Genomic DNA, 16,576 nt, shown 5'->3' with positions numbered 1-16,576 from the left:
GTTAGGAGGACGCATGGGCAGGCATGGGACCTTCAACAGGTGGTCAACACAGGTCAACCGCCAAAGGAATATAGTAGCCTACATCTCAGGAAGACTCTGCTGTCCACAAGAACCCAACCATGGTGGAAACGTCTAAAGACCTTGCTGCATGTTATTATAGAATAGAGGGTAATACGGTGAGGGTATTAAACATGCATGGGACAGGGATACGGCTCCTGAATCTAAGACGGGGCCAATGACTGATTAAGGTTTGAGTCTTTACAGCAGGAGAAACGAGCAGCCTAGATGGGGCCGAATGGGGCCAATCTGCCAGCAGGCTCTATGTTTCTATTTCAGATGTCACCTGTAGCCAAAGCAGCCCCACTCAAAATAGCCAACTGTCCAGCTAGCCCCCCCAACCCATGGAGAGACGCATACGTTGTTGAAATAATTCATCGTGATTCCATCTTCACTCCGTCTTCACTCAAAGGACAGCCTGATGCCCCAGCAAACGTGAATACACACACGATATATATCATAAACCAAGCACTTCTGGAGAAGAGACCTCTAATGTAACCTTACAATAAAATGTATCGTCTTCGACTAAAGACGCCGAGGTAACACTCAGCTATCGTATACATTAAAGTGAATATAAGGGCTGGGACGTACGTTTGAGAAGTTAAAGGCAACTAGAAAGACTCAGCTCTAGTCACCTGTATTCAAGCATCAATCTAAGAACAACTTGTAAAACCATCTTCTTCATAGCTGTCAGTTTATTGGCACGGTTTTCTACTTGTTATTCATCTTCTATTTGTACTTTACATCGCATTAGCTTTGATTCCCCCATCACAGCTTTCTTCTGCCCACTGATTTTGTCATGACTGTCTACTTGGTTAGCCGAGTGTCGGATCTGAGCTGTCTATCTCTTCTCTTCAAGGAAGCCAAGTGCAGGTGATCTCCAGAACCTCGGGGCTCCACTCCTGACACACGGTGGACATTATTGCCAGAAGTCCTCGTCGATCCAGCTTCCATACCCCAGCCTTGAGTATATAAACACAAGAATAACATCACAAAACACGGAATAGACACATTATGTACAGAATAACCTAAAAGACGTCTATAGGTGTTATTTATTAACTAGAGATTGCAGAGGAGAGCTGCGGTTTTACAGACTTCACTACTAATTATAAAAGGCAAAACCAGGCTAGATTGTACTACAGGACCTGGCCCACCGTAAGATTGCTAACGTGATCAGGAACTCTCACTGATTTTACTATACATTATAGTACACAGGAGAAATGCGTTGGGGTTGGCTCTTTGTAAGTCATTGAGCTTAAAGTCTAATTCTCCTGCCCCGACACAATCGTAATAATAACCTCACAGCAATTTATATATATATATATATATATATATATATATATATATATATATATATATATATATATATATAGGCAGTTATCTAAAGCCCAGCCATACTGAGCCGACCCCTGCTCTGAAACAGACTAACACTGCTATCCTTAACATATACATATATACACATACATACACACATATGCATTATAAACATAATACAGCACAATATGGTGGCGCTATATAAAAAAAATATAAAATCTATATAAATGTTGAGGATAATTTTCGGTAAAAAAAATTATTGGAACATGACAATATTTGCACCTATGTTACGTATTATATATTACATATATCATTAAAAAAATACAATAATTTTTAGTTGCTCCAATTTTTGCACTTTATATATAAATATTATATATATAATATATAAAACTTTGAAATATTTCATCTCAGTCATCTCTGTGCCTGGCCATGCATTCCTAAACAGCAACCCAAATTCCATTGCTTTTTGCTAAACCAAAATGAACACTAGAGAGAGCTGTGCTGAGTCCAGCAGGAGAGAGAGGGCTGCGAGAACAAAAGCATGAGGAGACTGGAAAGGAACACTGAAGGGATTGAGACACAGAGCAGGACTGGAGGACAGTCTCCTGAAAAGCAGCCTGTGAGAAGGACACCAGCCTCCAGGAGAGGAGCATGCTGGACCAGGCAGTGATGCTGAATGAGGACTGGAGATGCTGAGGGACTCCTACACATCTGTGGATGAATGAGAAGATTCTGCTGTAGAGAGAGGACAGATCTGCTTGGATGCAATAACTAGAGCTCTGACACAGTGTAGCAGAGAATTGTGGATGATACAATGATGCAGGGATAGACTGATAGAGCTGGGCTGCTGTTGAGGAGAAGACAACCAGGAGACAGCCAGACCTTGTGAGTGGGAGGACTACGGTGCATAAGCTGTATCCTGCTGGGAGCTGGGAGAGTGGGGGTTGCAGGGAGTGATTCACAGTAAGGAGAGCATCTTCTGATGCTGGCTGTCATTAAGGAAGAGCCTCAGATGTTGCCTTAAGGGAAGTGAAGCTCCAAATCTTCCAGGAAAGGGACCAGGTGGAGATGTCAGCTACAAGCCAGGTATCACCCAGACTACCCCTGTAGTCTTGGGGCCACCATCTCCTGTCTGCACTCTGCCAGCAAATCAGCAGGTAGGACCCCCCAAAAGCCACATTGCATCTGAGTACTGAAACATCCAAGGAACCGAATCCTCCCAAATACTGCTAAATCCTTGCAATGCCCCCCATCCTCACCTTTAATTAGTAATTGAATGTAATTCCTAGCCAATGGTTCTCTGTGAATTGTGAGTTTTGGATCCTCTTGGTAGAAGGTGATTTTGGTACAGGTGACATGTACTTTTTCTGCATACATGTTGTAGGCACTTATGTAGGCGGGCACCATCAGGCACATAATGAGTGGATACTTGTAAAAGCAATGCAGCTTTTTGGGACAATACTGCCAGATCTTAAGGGGTTAATGAGCATATTGGGGAGAGGGACACAGATTTGTGAATGGCTTGCAAGCAAAGAGACACCATTGAACTGTATGGTTCATTTCAATGTCTGGGCTGATGATGATGATGATGATGGTGTGTGCAGAGATACATTGTATCCATGTGCTGATCAGACGTGTGTCATGATAGTGGAGGTTGGACACGGATTGAATTCTGTCCAATTCCTTGGAGTGTGATTTGGAAGAATTTCAGGATGGGTTAGAGAGGTTGAGCATTGCTGATGAGTGAGCCCTCGAACATGTGGCTGGAGGCCACCGAAGAATAAAGAAGTTTTCTCAATGGCAATCCTTCATTTATTATCACCTTGCTGCCAAAAGGTAATATCACTGTTTATTTATCGAGAATTTATTGATGGTCCAAAACTGGAAGTTCCAAATGTTAAGGAATTTGATTTCAAGGTCTCAGACCTTTCAAAAGAACAAAAATATGTGAAAAGGAAGTCATCGCTCATTTGGATTTTAATTTTTTTTCTCTACTTTTTTGTTTTTTAAAAAAATGAGCCTTATATTCCAGAAAATGCAGACAGAGGCATTTTAATGTGGTATCTCGTGGTATTTGATGTGGATATTGAGTTGATGTTTGCGTCGCATGGAGAAGCTTCTCTTGTGCTGAAATCTGCTTCTAATTCCATGATGATCACCGAATTCATACATACATAGAGGGTGATAGATAATTGGAACAGCTTCTCAGCAGAAGTGGTAGAGGGTAATACAGCGAGGGAATTTAAACACGCACGCGATAGACATACGGCTCCAGAATCTAAGACGAGACCGACGACTGATTAAGGTTTGAGTCTTTACAGCAGGAGAAACGGGCAGACTAGAGATGAGGGCCGAAAGGGTCTGATCTGCCGACAGTTTCCATATTTCGATGTTTCATATTATATTCATATTTTATTTTTATTAATTTTATTATTATATTTTTTTTATTTGTCAGTATTTTTGAGTCTTAATGTCATGATTACGTGCTGTGGCATTTAACGCTCAATGTGATTAAAGTTCCATGTAGACACATTATAGTTCTTTGTGAACTTAGGGTCGTTTGGGTCTCCGGTTGGCTAGTTGTCTTTCTGGAGAGTCTCGAAAAAAGCCAAAGGTCTCGAAAACGGCGGATGCTTTCTGCAAATTACTCAGCAAACAGTTAGCATGTGAAGTTTATTAGAAATATAAAGTATGTCAATCACTACAGTACTAATTCTAGTTCTACCTCCCAGAATGGATCCATCTTTTGAAGGATGGGTGATAAAACCTTGAGAAATGTAAGTGACTAGAATAATCCATACATACAGTATTCAAAATTATTATATGGCATGAAATCAGTGTTGGGTATGACCCTCGGCCAAACTCTACAGTACAGCACAGGGTTTTATGAGCTTAGAGCCCCGGGAGCTGCAGTATCCTCATCAGCTTTAAGTGCTAGTATCCTGAAGAACTTTGGTGTGGCAGGTTCTAGAATGAAGTTAAGTTCAAGAGCTCCCTAGGGAAGGTGCGAAGTTTTCAGGAACCCCGCTACGGTCACTTAATTAACCACATGAGGTTTTTTTGGTCATCTGTTGGTTCAGTAAAAAGACCCCATGAAGCTCCAAGGTGTTGAGTTCCTATACTGTTTTTTTGAGAAGGATGACGCCAAGCTGACAATGCGGTTTATTTTATGGATGACCTGGTAAAGGATGCAGCTGAAGGTCTTCTGCCATTCAGCTAGAGAGTCCCACGTGCTGCTCGGCGTGTATCAGACGTTAGTGCACACGGGACATCAATGACAGCCAAATTGACGTCCAAAGTTGGGTTACCCGGCGCCTTTGGTCTTAGAAAATAAGTCCATTTGCACCCAGAGTTTGCTGCCCTTCATTCTTCTCATTTATCTCCAATTGTCTCCAACTGTTACAGCAGCAGAACAATCTTAATTATCCGATCTCTTGACGGCTGATATAACAGTGACCTAGATTGCTACCTAATTAAATGAGATCTAAAGCTGAACTACAATTTTCTTGTTAAAATTGCTAAATATATATGGACGAGTTTGTATGCATTTAAACTGATCTGATGCCCTTTGAGGGAAAAAACATGATGTCATAAAAGAACAGCCAACCATACTTTTGTGGACAAAAACTTAGGTTTTGAGACGTTTTTAGACGTGAAAATCACGTAATACAACGCTGTCTTGAAATAAAAAGGCGCCCGGGGCCCGGTTGTATCAAAGTGGAGGTCTGTAACCTGCCTGCCAATACTTCCTGCGTGCGTGACTCGCAGTGTTGGGATATGACATCACATCCTGTGCTCTCCAAGAGAAGGTGGTGCGTGGGACTTAAGGGAGGAAGTGTTAGCAGAGACCATTGCCTGCAGCCGCTCAAGCCTCTACTTCGGGACTATGGTGGCTTTTTGAGGGGGCCCAAGGAACAGCATCTATGAGGCCCTAAGATAAGCCTGGGCCCAGGGCTGCTGCCCCTTTTGTCACGCATTAAAGATGGCCAATATATTATCTGTCTCCCCACTTCTCATTGGCGGTAGCCAAGTGCCTCCTTAAATTTGCTCCGCAGCCAACGGAATGCTTTGTTAGCATGTCTGTGCACTTGTGGTCGCGCATGTACCGTATGTATCTACACAGTCCAGGTTTAAAAGGAGAACAGAAGGTCAGGGACATAGCGGTGATTCTCATGAAACCACGATTTGCTTCAGTGATCCATGAAAAAGGTAAATACGGCTTTACGGCATCAACGAATGGACGGGCGAGATTGCATTTAAGATATTACGATGAAATCGGAGAGTTCTAATCACAGAGCAATTACTCAACTGAAACATTCAAAGAAGAGCTGGAGAAAAAGAAATATATAAAGCTATAAAAATTAATACAACGTCTGATTTGGGTTGAAAAAAGGAGTTTTCCTGATTGATAGCAAAATTATGGTGTCGGTGTGTTTTTTAATTCCTTTTTGATCGTCTAAAACGTTTTTTTTTATTTTAAAACTAAATTAGCGTTTAACTATGTAACTGTTAGCGTGTTACGTGTACCCATCAACGTCTTTAACCTGCAGTCATAGCTGGGAACTACCCAGAGTCTCCGGGTGAAGTGGAGCTTCTCCTGTTCTCCGAGTCACTGGGCTCTGTCTTGAAGCCGCGAGAGGGTCGTTTAGGCACGCCCACTCCCCGCCCTATTCCCATCCAACCCCCATACAAATTTAAGCTATCAAGGGCTAGCCCTGCCCTTCTAGATGAGCCACGCCCCTTTATAAGCCATCCCCATAAAGAGGGAGGGCACCAGGGATGCCTATAGTTTCCAGAATAAGGTGGCTGATGCTTTTTTTCAACACGTTCAAGAACAATATCTCCCAAATTGAGTTCAGACAGTGACTTTTGGGGGCCCAAGTCCATGTGTCCCTCTTTCCTCCCCGATGCTCCTCTTTTTCAGAATGTTTCTATCACAGGGTTCTACAACCAAGAAGTCGTAGGACCCCCAAGGAACAAGGAGCACCCCCGGCACTGTATGGGTCTGTGTTATGCTCCTGGTTAACATATTAACGTGTTTAATTTTTTTGTTGACTTCATTAATTTATTGGTGTTTAGTCCACTTTAAAGACCGATAACTTCTCTATAGTTTTGGTTATAATTTGGTTTCTCCGGTGAGTGTATTTTGGGATATTGTTCTCATCTCGTTTCAATCATTATCTCCTAATGACTGAACTTTCAGCCTCATCAAACATTTTACTTTAATTAGTGAGTTTTATGGTAAAAATGTGCTATAATTTCAGGCTGATTTGGAGTTCGCAAATGCTAAAGGCAGTTTATTAGACTGTTTATGTCTGACTCCCACCCACATGCGCCGTCGGGTCCTCCGCGTCTTCTCATGTGCAACACAATCTGTACAGTGTAACATATATACGTATAAACAGTGTCACAGCGGAGTAAATCCAGACATAGCTGCCGTTTTCATCCCGTCGCATTAACATCCCCCCTACATTATCTCCGCATTGAGAAAACTGGAGGAGCAGGGCGTCATTTTGTGTGTTGTGTGTAAGCTAGGTGGGTCTGTGGACCTCTCATGGATGACCAACCGGTTGAGGTTACTCCAAAGGCTATGTCCCGGTGATAATTTATGGCCACAAATCAATCAACTCATTATCTAAAATAGGTGTTTTAGGTTGTCACTCAAGTTCTATGGGAGCACTACAGCTCAAAATGGCAGACCATAGAAACCTAAAATTAGGAGTCCTTAGCCATTTGGCTGAAAAGTCTGCCTTTTTTCCCCTTCTTTTAGTGCTTAACCAAGGTCCTTGATCTTGTTTTGTGATATATTCCTGGAGTCTTAATCAAAGGTCATACTGTCTATGGGGTCAATAATAAAGATGTTGAATCACATAAGCTTTTGGGACTTAAGAGGTCTTCACATGGAACTCCATCTTCTCCTGACCCAATACTGCTATATATAATTTACTTATTTGGTATATTTCTGCATTCCAAGAACCTCTACCATTTTTGTTGGAATGCTAATCACCACCCCTAAGTGAAGACATTCATTCCTACAACAAATCTGGGCCCTCAACCTTCTATTGTGGACAACAACCTCTCTCCTTCTCATGTCCTTCTTTTAACCTCATTCTCTTGTCCATCCTCCAAGCTACTCTTAACACAACAACATCAATTTAGAAAAACACTACCTTGTGCAATTAAAAAATAGTAATGAGTGGTTAGTTATCTTGACAAGACAAGGACATGATATCAACATCGACCCAAGCTGTGCTGTAACTTAGACAGAGGAAAGCAGAGGATCAGAATGTATTACCCCGGCTTTGAAGTTCCGATGCCCCCATCCAACAAAGGACACCCAACGGAATCGGGAATCGATGGATGAAATTTCAGCCGAGGTGCCGGGAGGAGCGTTGAGTCTGTAGAATTCACTGTGTGGCTCTTTTAACTAGTCTACAAAATCCCCAACCCCCATTCTCCTTCAGAATGTTTAAAGCCCCTTTGGGCTTCTTGCAGCGAGCGGATTCTACTATCTCCTTGTTCAGCCGATTTCAGCACATTTGAAACCCTTTGATGTGTAACAGACTGGATTATTAGGGAAGAGGGAAGTGTTAGGTGGATTGAGATAAAACAACATCGAGGCAACCAGGAGCAGAATGTTCACATTTTCACAAATCAGATTTCATCAGGCATTAACCCTAATACTTTTAAGATTAGCACACAGGTTCCCACCAAGCTATTTCGGGCAGATGTTAACTAACGACTTCTGAGAAGTCTTCCTATAAGTGACTTTAACCATTAAGGACCCCGTGACTTATATCTTGCAACGGAGTGTATTAGAAGAAGAAGAAGAGGACAATGTATCTGCTAATTTTAATGGCGGAAGTTATACTTTTGTTTCCTTCCTTCTTAATAGACCAACACCACCTTATTTCAAGGAACCTTTATTATACAAAAATACCAAATTGAATAAAAATCATATTTATTTGAGACAAACCTAATGAATTTGGTAAGACACATTGTTCTTATACCAGAGAAGGCTCAATCCAGAACTTATAGATAACAATTAGGAATGAGGACCAAGGCTATCGCCCAACGTTTCTACTGAAACCATAGACGAGAACACAACTAATGCTAAAACTCATCAGGTAGATACTCTATTTGCGTTAACCTTTACAGAGAAGAAGCCAATTTATTCCATGGAATTGAATATTTAGATCAGGGGGTCTTACATTTTTAGACCAGGGGGGGTCAATGGAACGTGGAATGAGATGTATCCAACCGGCTGTTTATTTCCACAAAGCTGTCTAAAACCTCTGACGATGTACCTTATTTATGCATTTTGGATTTTTTTTTAGCTTTTGTTATTGGGAAGAAAAAAAAAAAACACGCTTCCATTTATGTAAATTTAATAATATTCCAATCTATGCGAAATCTCAGCTTCAGGCGCTTGGAAAATATGTCTATCCATTTGATAACCTGCCCAGATATTGTAACTCACCCTCAGAGAGACTTGCTTTGCAGTTTGCTGAGAATGAATGCTGAATTAGAGGTTTATATTGTTAGAAGTGGTGTTTAACCACGATGCAGTAGGTTTCGGCCCCCTCTGGTCACAGTGATTTACCAGCTTCATTGTGTGCTCTCAGTTGAAGATTACATTTTCAAGGTAATTTAGCTACAGAACATATATCAGATCTCTCTCCTTTAACAGATGCCTGCCACCTGACCCGATCTACAATCATTATTTGTTATTGTTGCCCAGAACTGTGAACGAGATAGTTGGGATTTCAGGTAGATTCAACATGGCAGCCTAAGAGAAGACCAGTTAAGAATGAGAGAGCAAGACCTGTTCTGTAGGGTTCACTTGATGTAAGATGAGACCCTAAATAAAAAAGTTCATTTGAGAGCCAACAAAGTCCAAACATAGGACAAATTTCACTAACCTATACCTCTGTAGGGTTGATTTGATCTTTGATGAGACCCTAGATAACAAATCTCAAGGGACAATGAGGTCCAACCATGTAACTAAGTAAGATGAGTTACTCATCTTAGGTCCACTAACTTCTTGAGTCTCCATGCTTTTGAGTAAACCAGCGGCATTGTATGTAGACGCCTTTAAGCTTTCAAATCAGCAGCCTGCTGATCTAATGGAAGACATAGCTTTGATGTTCACGAGGTTTCTTTAGCGGCGTCCTGTGGCCCTCACTAGAGTCTATGAAATAACATACTCCTTCCGCTGTGTTTGAATGAGTTTAGGGCATATTGGAATGCAATATTACGGAGCAACAAATATTACTGCCAGGCTTTCGAGACAACGCACTTGAATCCCTGTTTTACCTGTCATGGATGCTTGGAATGGTTTTTTAAAGTAAGACTGCTTGAACCTCCCATTGTCGAACATAAGAACGTTGGTTTGCTACTAATATATAGTATATCAGACCTAATATTTGGATGAGAAATTATCTTCTGACTTCTGGCCGAGACTCTGGGACTCCAAGCAGATATTGATGGGTAGAAGACTTTGATATTATCAGAAAAGTAATTAATGGGCCTCATTCCCGATCTTTAAATATCCAGCTTCACGTGAAGTGTACATGGACAGCACTTCACGAGAAGCCCATGAGTTGACTAAGTTATTGGTGGCTGTGGGTCAAAGTCTGGAGGTCTTCTGTGTGATGTGTTTTATTCCTAGACACGTCCTTGGGGGTGTCTTTTCCTCAGGGATAAATGAAAAGCCCCCTATGGTTCATTTAGCCCTAAGGAGCTCACTGCTGGACCCACCATCTGTGACAGACCATTGGAAGTCCATGAAGCATCTAAGGCATTTGGATAAAGGTCCATTACAAAGCCTGCTGTTGCTTTCAGGTACATTGACGATTAGAGACAGATAAGCAGTCACACTATAGATATGTTTAGATTATTTTATTTTCTCATATGGATTTCTTGATTTGACCCAAATAACGGACCTCTTGTAGGTATTGAGGGCCTAGATTTTTTAATCTCTGCCTATTTATTGCTGATATTCAACTTTGTCGTATGCAACTGTAGTACGTATCTTAAATGTGATATTTATTTTTTGTCTAAATTCCCACTTTGAGGATTTAAGCTGTTGTGAAAACGGCCTCCAGATGCTCCCAGATTAATATAATTGTTTAAGGCTCCTCTTCTTTAGTTGACCTCCCTTGCTTGCGTAGTGCTGTATGAAGTTGTAGCTTCTTATAAATTAATGTTTAATATTAAATACATCATAATGATGTCATATATGTTTTATTTGCAACAAATGGCTGAGCCATAGAAAAAAAATAATAAAATAAATGGAAAAAAATAGAAAAAATGCTAAAAAACTAAATTAAACACATTGTCAGTTTCCTCCACCTGTATGCGTTTAACCCTTTGTTCCTGAATTCTTGAATGCAAAGCGGGATAGTCGCGGTTAAGCCTCTGATGTAGCGGTTCTATATTGTATGTCGAAGGCTTTGTGTAAAGGATGCGGTGGATATGATGGAGGATTTGGAACGCCGTGTCACACTTTATTAAAACAATCAGTCAGCCTAATGACAAGAACTGAGCGGCCCACCGTATGTCCGTCAAGGCAGAAGCTCTCGTAGACGTCAACATCCGAGAACGCGCATGCATCGTGGTCCTGATCAGGTGAATACAATCCAGGATCCAGGGTCTGCCCTCATTATCTCTCAGGTTATTACCGTCATTCCTCATTTTAATGGAGGTGATAGGACAGGTGCTTGGAGTTCTACAGCTTTACGGAGGGAGGCAGGACCCTAAAATGTTCCCGAGCTACGGGAGATGATTGCTGAATTAGGTTACGGCACCGTCCCCGGTGTACTGCTCCAGATCTGTTAAGTCAGAAGGCGGTTGGGTTTCTCGGTTTCAGCTGCAAAAAAAAATAATAAAAATATCAGAAGCCATTTGGTTCAAAGCAGGTAACATCAGATGGCGTTCGACTGTCGATTGTCAGAAGTATGTTTGGATAAAGGGTGAAAATTCCGGGCAGAAATATATATTTGATACAAAATTACACTCCCTGTACGATACAACAGAATCTGGCATCTATCACACTTTACTATAATTCTTATTATTTAAAGGGACACTCCAGCCATCAATTGCACTTTAATGCATATGGTAGCTGCAAGATGTCTTTATGCCCCCCCCACACAGCGAATGCATATACAGATTTGCCCCTTCCCGACCCCCACCAAGTATTTTCCGTGCTCCAGATATGTTCAGACGCATCTTTCTGCACGCAGCGGTCAGACCCCAGGGCACATGTGCGTTAAGAGCCTCCCTGCCACTGATTGGCTGCTTCAAGCAGGCCACCTGATGACGTAAGGGCGGCCGACGCGTGCGGTCGTACGTTACACTTTTATGCTCACGTAGCATATACAGCCGCACGCTGCAGCGCAGTGAGTGTGCGGTGCTGTCGGCCAGTGACCCACCGGATCCCACCACACTTGCCTAGTGTGTCAGATGACCAGTCCGGGCCTGGCTATGTGATAAGAGTGTAGATCAGGACTGTCATCATTTTTACAGGGTGTTTGGCACGCCTTTACTTACAGACCCCCATACAGTCACAGTTATTGTATATTTGATTTCTGCAGAAAGTGTAGGGGGTTCTCCGTTATCCCCATAGCCATAGGACATGGCAGTGAGGGGCAGAGACCACCAGCTGAGCAGCACAATCATTTTCTAGGCAATGACTCCGTCTGTTTTCTCTTTCATCATTCTCTGATCACAGACTTCCTAAACTTTCTATCCTCCAGTCATCTTATGGCTTTAATAAATCCCAACATATTTTTAATTAAAACATGTCCGGAAGCGTGATATAAACATCTGTCCAGGTCCAGGAACCTACAGATAATATATCACCGACGCATTTCGCCATCACCCATACGCCTCGTCCATTCCATCCAATTTTTTGTCTTTTGTCAATTCTCAAAATAAGATTTAAAACCCAAAGTTTGCTGTTTCATGGATATATAAATAAAATATAAATAACATCTGGCTCTAGATGATATCGACTATGAAACAAAAGACAATTCTTTGTTGGGTAATGTCAGGGTCTGTTAAAAAAAGATGACTTTTGGTAAATGCAAATAGAAACATTGTTTTTTTTTTGTGCTTTCACTATAAAATGAGGATTTTTATGCTTCAGCAACTTGCAGATTGATCCGACTCCACATAGAACAATCAGATATCCGTCATCAGGATGCAGACGATTTATTTAATCCTCTGTCTCAAGGTGAGGTCAGCTTCTGCCTTGGGGTACGGCGATGACTTTGACTCCTTTACTGAACCAGGAGGGGGTAAAGCAAAAATATTTGTTTCAATTTTCATTATCTCCAAGATCTAAACAAGCATTTCAACGAGGCTACGTACGTAGGCCTTGCCTCCAAGCTTTTTGGTTTGATAAAACAAGTTTATTGATATCATGATAATGAGATATGAAGGAATGAGGTTTATGTATATGAATGAGTGTTATGCCCCTGAAGACACCATGAAATAAGAACAACCTATACAGCTTTATCTACCGTACCCAGGTGTAAACCCTCTATATCCTATAATTACCCTCCTTGGCCATCACCACTTCCCATAACCACACTTTACGCCCCTATCGTTATTCTTCAATTCTATGAGGACATCCTCTATGCATCTGGTCATTCCAGGCAGGGAGAGACCTCATCTACCATTTGCAGACCCCCCAACATTTCAGGTGTCCACATGGAGACATCTGTGTTAAGAGGTGAGACAAGAGGTGGGGGATGGGTGAAATTTGGGACTGTCCTGCAAAACCGAGACTGTTAGGAGGTATAGATCTCCACTTCCTTTCACTGTATAGACATGATAGAGAAGAGGACGTCGAGATGACATAGTGTGGTTCATGCACCAACCCAAGATCATAGCCATATCCCATTCATGTTTAAATCCCCTCTCTGTGTTAGGCTCTACCACGTCTACTGGGAGTAGTTCCCCTTATCTACCTCCCGTTGAGTGACTTAAAACGTTCTTACATTACATCTAAGCCTACAAGCAACATGTGTGATGGTTCCGTTGTGTCTAGTTTTGTTTCTACGAAGAATATTTGTGTTATGAAGATATTCTGCCCAACCGTCATGGTATAGATTTATTCAACGGCTGCCGAACCCGCATTAAATAAAATGACTCTACTACCCACCCCATAACCACGAGGACTGGATATTAGTAAGAGAGCTAAACATCTACTGCACAATTACTTACTTATAATGGAATATCACATATACAATGCATCAATAGGAAGGGGTTTCTTTTTCTTTAAATTAAAATGTCAGCCTGTGCTGAAGCATCAATTATTTTCAGCATACATAGTTTGAAAAGAAATCAGGATTTGACCTTGACATTTTGCACAATACAAACCTTTCTTTTTCTATTTAGTGAGAAATCATATGTGTTTTTATAAAATATATTATTATGGGTATATATGATATATACACACACACACACTACTGTTCAAAGGTTTGGGGTCACTAAGAAGTTCCCTTGTTTATAAAAGAAAAGCGGATTTTGCCCATTAAAACATGAAATGGATCAGGAATCCAGCGGAGACGGGGTTAATGTTGGAAATGACTATTGTAGCTGGAAACGACAGATTTTTATATATTTTTCTGTGTTCCAATGGCCCTTTATCACTCCCATCACTCCCGTGTTCCAATGGCCCTTTATCACTCCCATCACTCCCGTGTTCCAACGGCCCTTTATCACTCCCATCACTCCCGTGTTCCAACGGCCCTTTATCACTCCCATCACTCCCGTGTTCCAACGGCCCTTTATCACTCCCATCACTCCCGTGTTCCAATGGCCCTTTATCACTCCCATCACTCCTGTGTTCCAACGGCCCTTTATCACTCCTGTGTTCCAATGGCCCTTTATCACTCCCATCACTCCCGTGTTCCAACGGCCCTTTATCACTCCCATCACTCATGTGTTCCAACGGCCCTTTATCACTCCTGTGTTCCAATGGCCCTTTATCACTCCCATCACTCCTGTTCACTCCCATCACTCCTGTGTTCCAATGGCCCTTTATCACTCCCATCACTCCTGTGTTCCAATGGCCCTTTATCACTCCCATCACTCCTGTGTTCCAATGGCACGTTGTGTTCGCTGATCCAAGTTTAAAAGGATAATTGATGGTTAGAAAACCCTTTTGCGATTATGTTACAGCCGGAAATGTCCTTGTTTTCCATGAAAACAGCTCAGTGACCCCAAACCTTTGAACAGTAGTGTATATACACATATATCATTTTTTTTTGCTGTGTTGCTTTAAACATTTTACTTTACTGAGAGGGTGGTAGATAAGTGGAACAGCTCCTCAGTAGAAGTGGTAGACGCTAATACACTGAATCTAAGACAAGACTAATGACTAAGATGGCTCCGATTGGGTCTTATCTGCCACCAGATTCCACGTTTCTAAATGTATCCATATTTCTAAGTAAATTGTTACTTTTTGCCATAGTAAACATTATTTGTAGTATAAAATGATTATACGGCTCATATATCCTGCTACCTGTATTTTTTGTATAAAAGGCCCTTACAGACGCTCATTACCGCTCCGGCTTCATTCAGCCGCTTACGCCTTATTCCCCCACGGACATAAAATTACCCTTTATCAGGAACTCTGTATAGGATGGATCGTCGGAAGAACTGCTGAGCTTTTATGTTGACGTATCCATTCCGGCTCACCTGCCTCTCATTATTAATTAGCCCTTCTCTGGGGGGCTCACAGCTTGGGTCGACATTTTAAATTAACTCTTTCAGTCTTATCGGTGTGCAGTTGCCATAGTATCCCTTTAATTAGGAATTGCTCTTAAAAGCTCACATCGATATGGATCGGACCGGAAACTAGAACTTCTACTAGCAGTAACGGTTATTTCAATGGCAGTGATTTCCTGCCACTGATCGGCTGCTTCAAGCAGCCAATCATAGGCGCGAAACGTCGGACCATGGTGGAAGTCCTCTGCTGCAACTCTGTGAAGGTATGTGAAGGTATGACAGGAGGTGGAATCTTGGTGGCATGTGGACATTGTCACCCTGGAGAAACACTGACCCAAATCTCAGTGATCAGTCCTGATTTCTGGAGCTTCCAGGGGAAATCCAGAGAGCTCCCAGATATTGCTATCAATCATGGAAGGTATAGCTCAAAAACATCAGGTGGGCTACACGTTAGATGCTCTGGAGTTTTTTACTCCAAACTAAATGGAAGGATTCGGTATTTATCATGTCTAATAAATGTCTCTAGAGGCTCCTTCACACACACACCCTACACTATTGTTTTAAGATAAAATACGCTGACATCTAACGGAGTGTTTTCCTTTTATTGATTCTGGTCCTCCAGCATTTGTACAACAATTCTTAAAATAGACGCTGGTGAGGGTACCGGGGTTTAATCTCTCGTATCCTCAGCGGAGCCCGTGACTGAGACATTCTGACAGACGTACCCTTTGGATGTTTCAGTAGCGCAGTCACGCTAATGAAGTGAACTCGACTCGAAACGACTCCGTTGCTATGGTTTGCGTCTCCATGGTTTAAACTATATCCATTTTAACATTTAGAATATCTATATGCATAAATTGGATCACACCGAGTGTAAGCCTATGTATTTCCATTCTTAATGTATTCGTGCTATATCGATACACGTTCTTTTTCTAGAGCTAGGTTTTTCTCAAATATTTTTTAATCATAATGCCTACAAAATTTCCAACCTTCCTAACCCTTTATGTAGCATACTACCTACCAGGGCCGGACTGGCGATCACAAGAGAGCCCTGGAGCTTCAGGGCTAGGGACCACTTGATGATGTAAGTGTGGCCCTCACCTAGATGAGTTCAACCGCTCACTTCTCCTCGCCTGATTCGTGAGGACATAATGGGGGTCACCATTAAACCATCTCATGTTTCTTCAGCTTCTATAGTACAAGTAGGCTAATGACATTGGCCATCAGTGAACCCCATGGAGCTGGGATGGCAAGTTTGGATGGCAAGTGATTACACGGCACTGATCACCACATTCTAGAATCTTAAAATGATTCTTCCGCCATTATATTTTTTAGTCGAAGCTAAACAGAGTATTTTGTAGTCTTGGTTAAATGATGTTCTACTATTTCTTCTCGATTTTAAAGTATCAACCTCTGTTAAGTTGGACATCTGGCAAAAATGTACACCTTGACCTCATTTGATGGG

This window comes from Spea bombifrons, chromosome 12 (genome assembly GCF_027358695.1).
Source record: "Spea bombifrons isolate aSpeBom1 chromosome 12, aSpeBom1.2.pri, whole genome shotgun sequence".
NCBI lineage: Eukaryota > Metazoa > Chordata > Amphibia > Anura > Pelobatidae > Spea > Spea bombifrons.
This window is presented reverse-complemented; position numbering follows the sequence as displayed.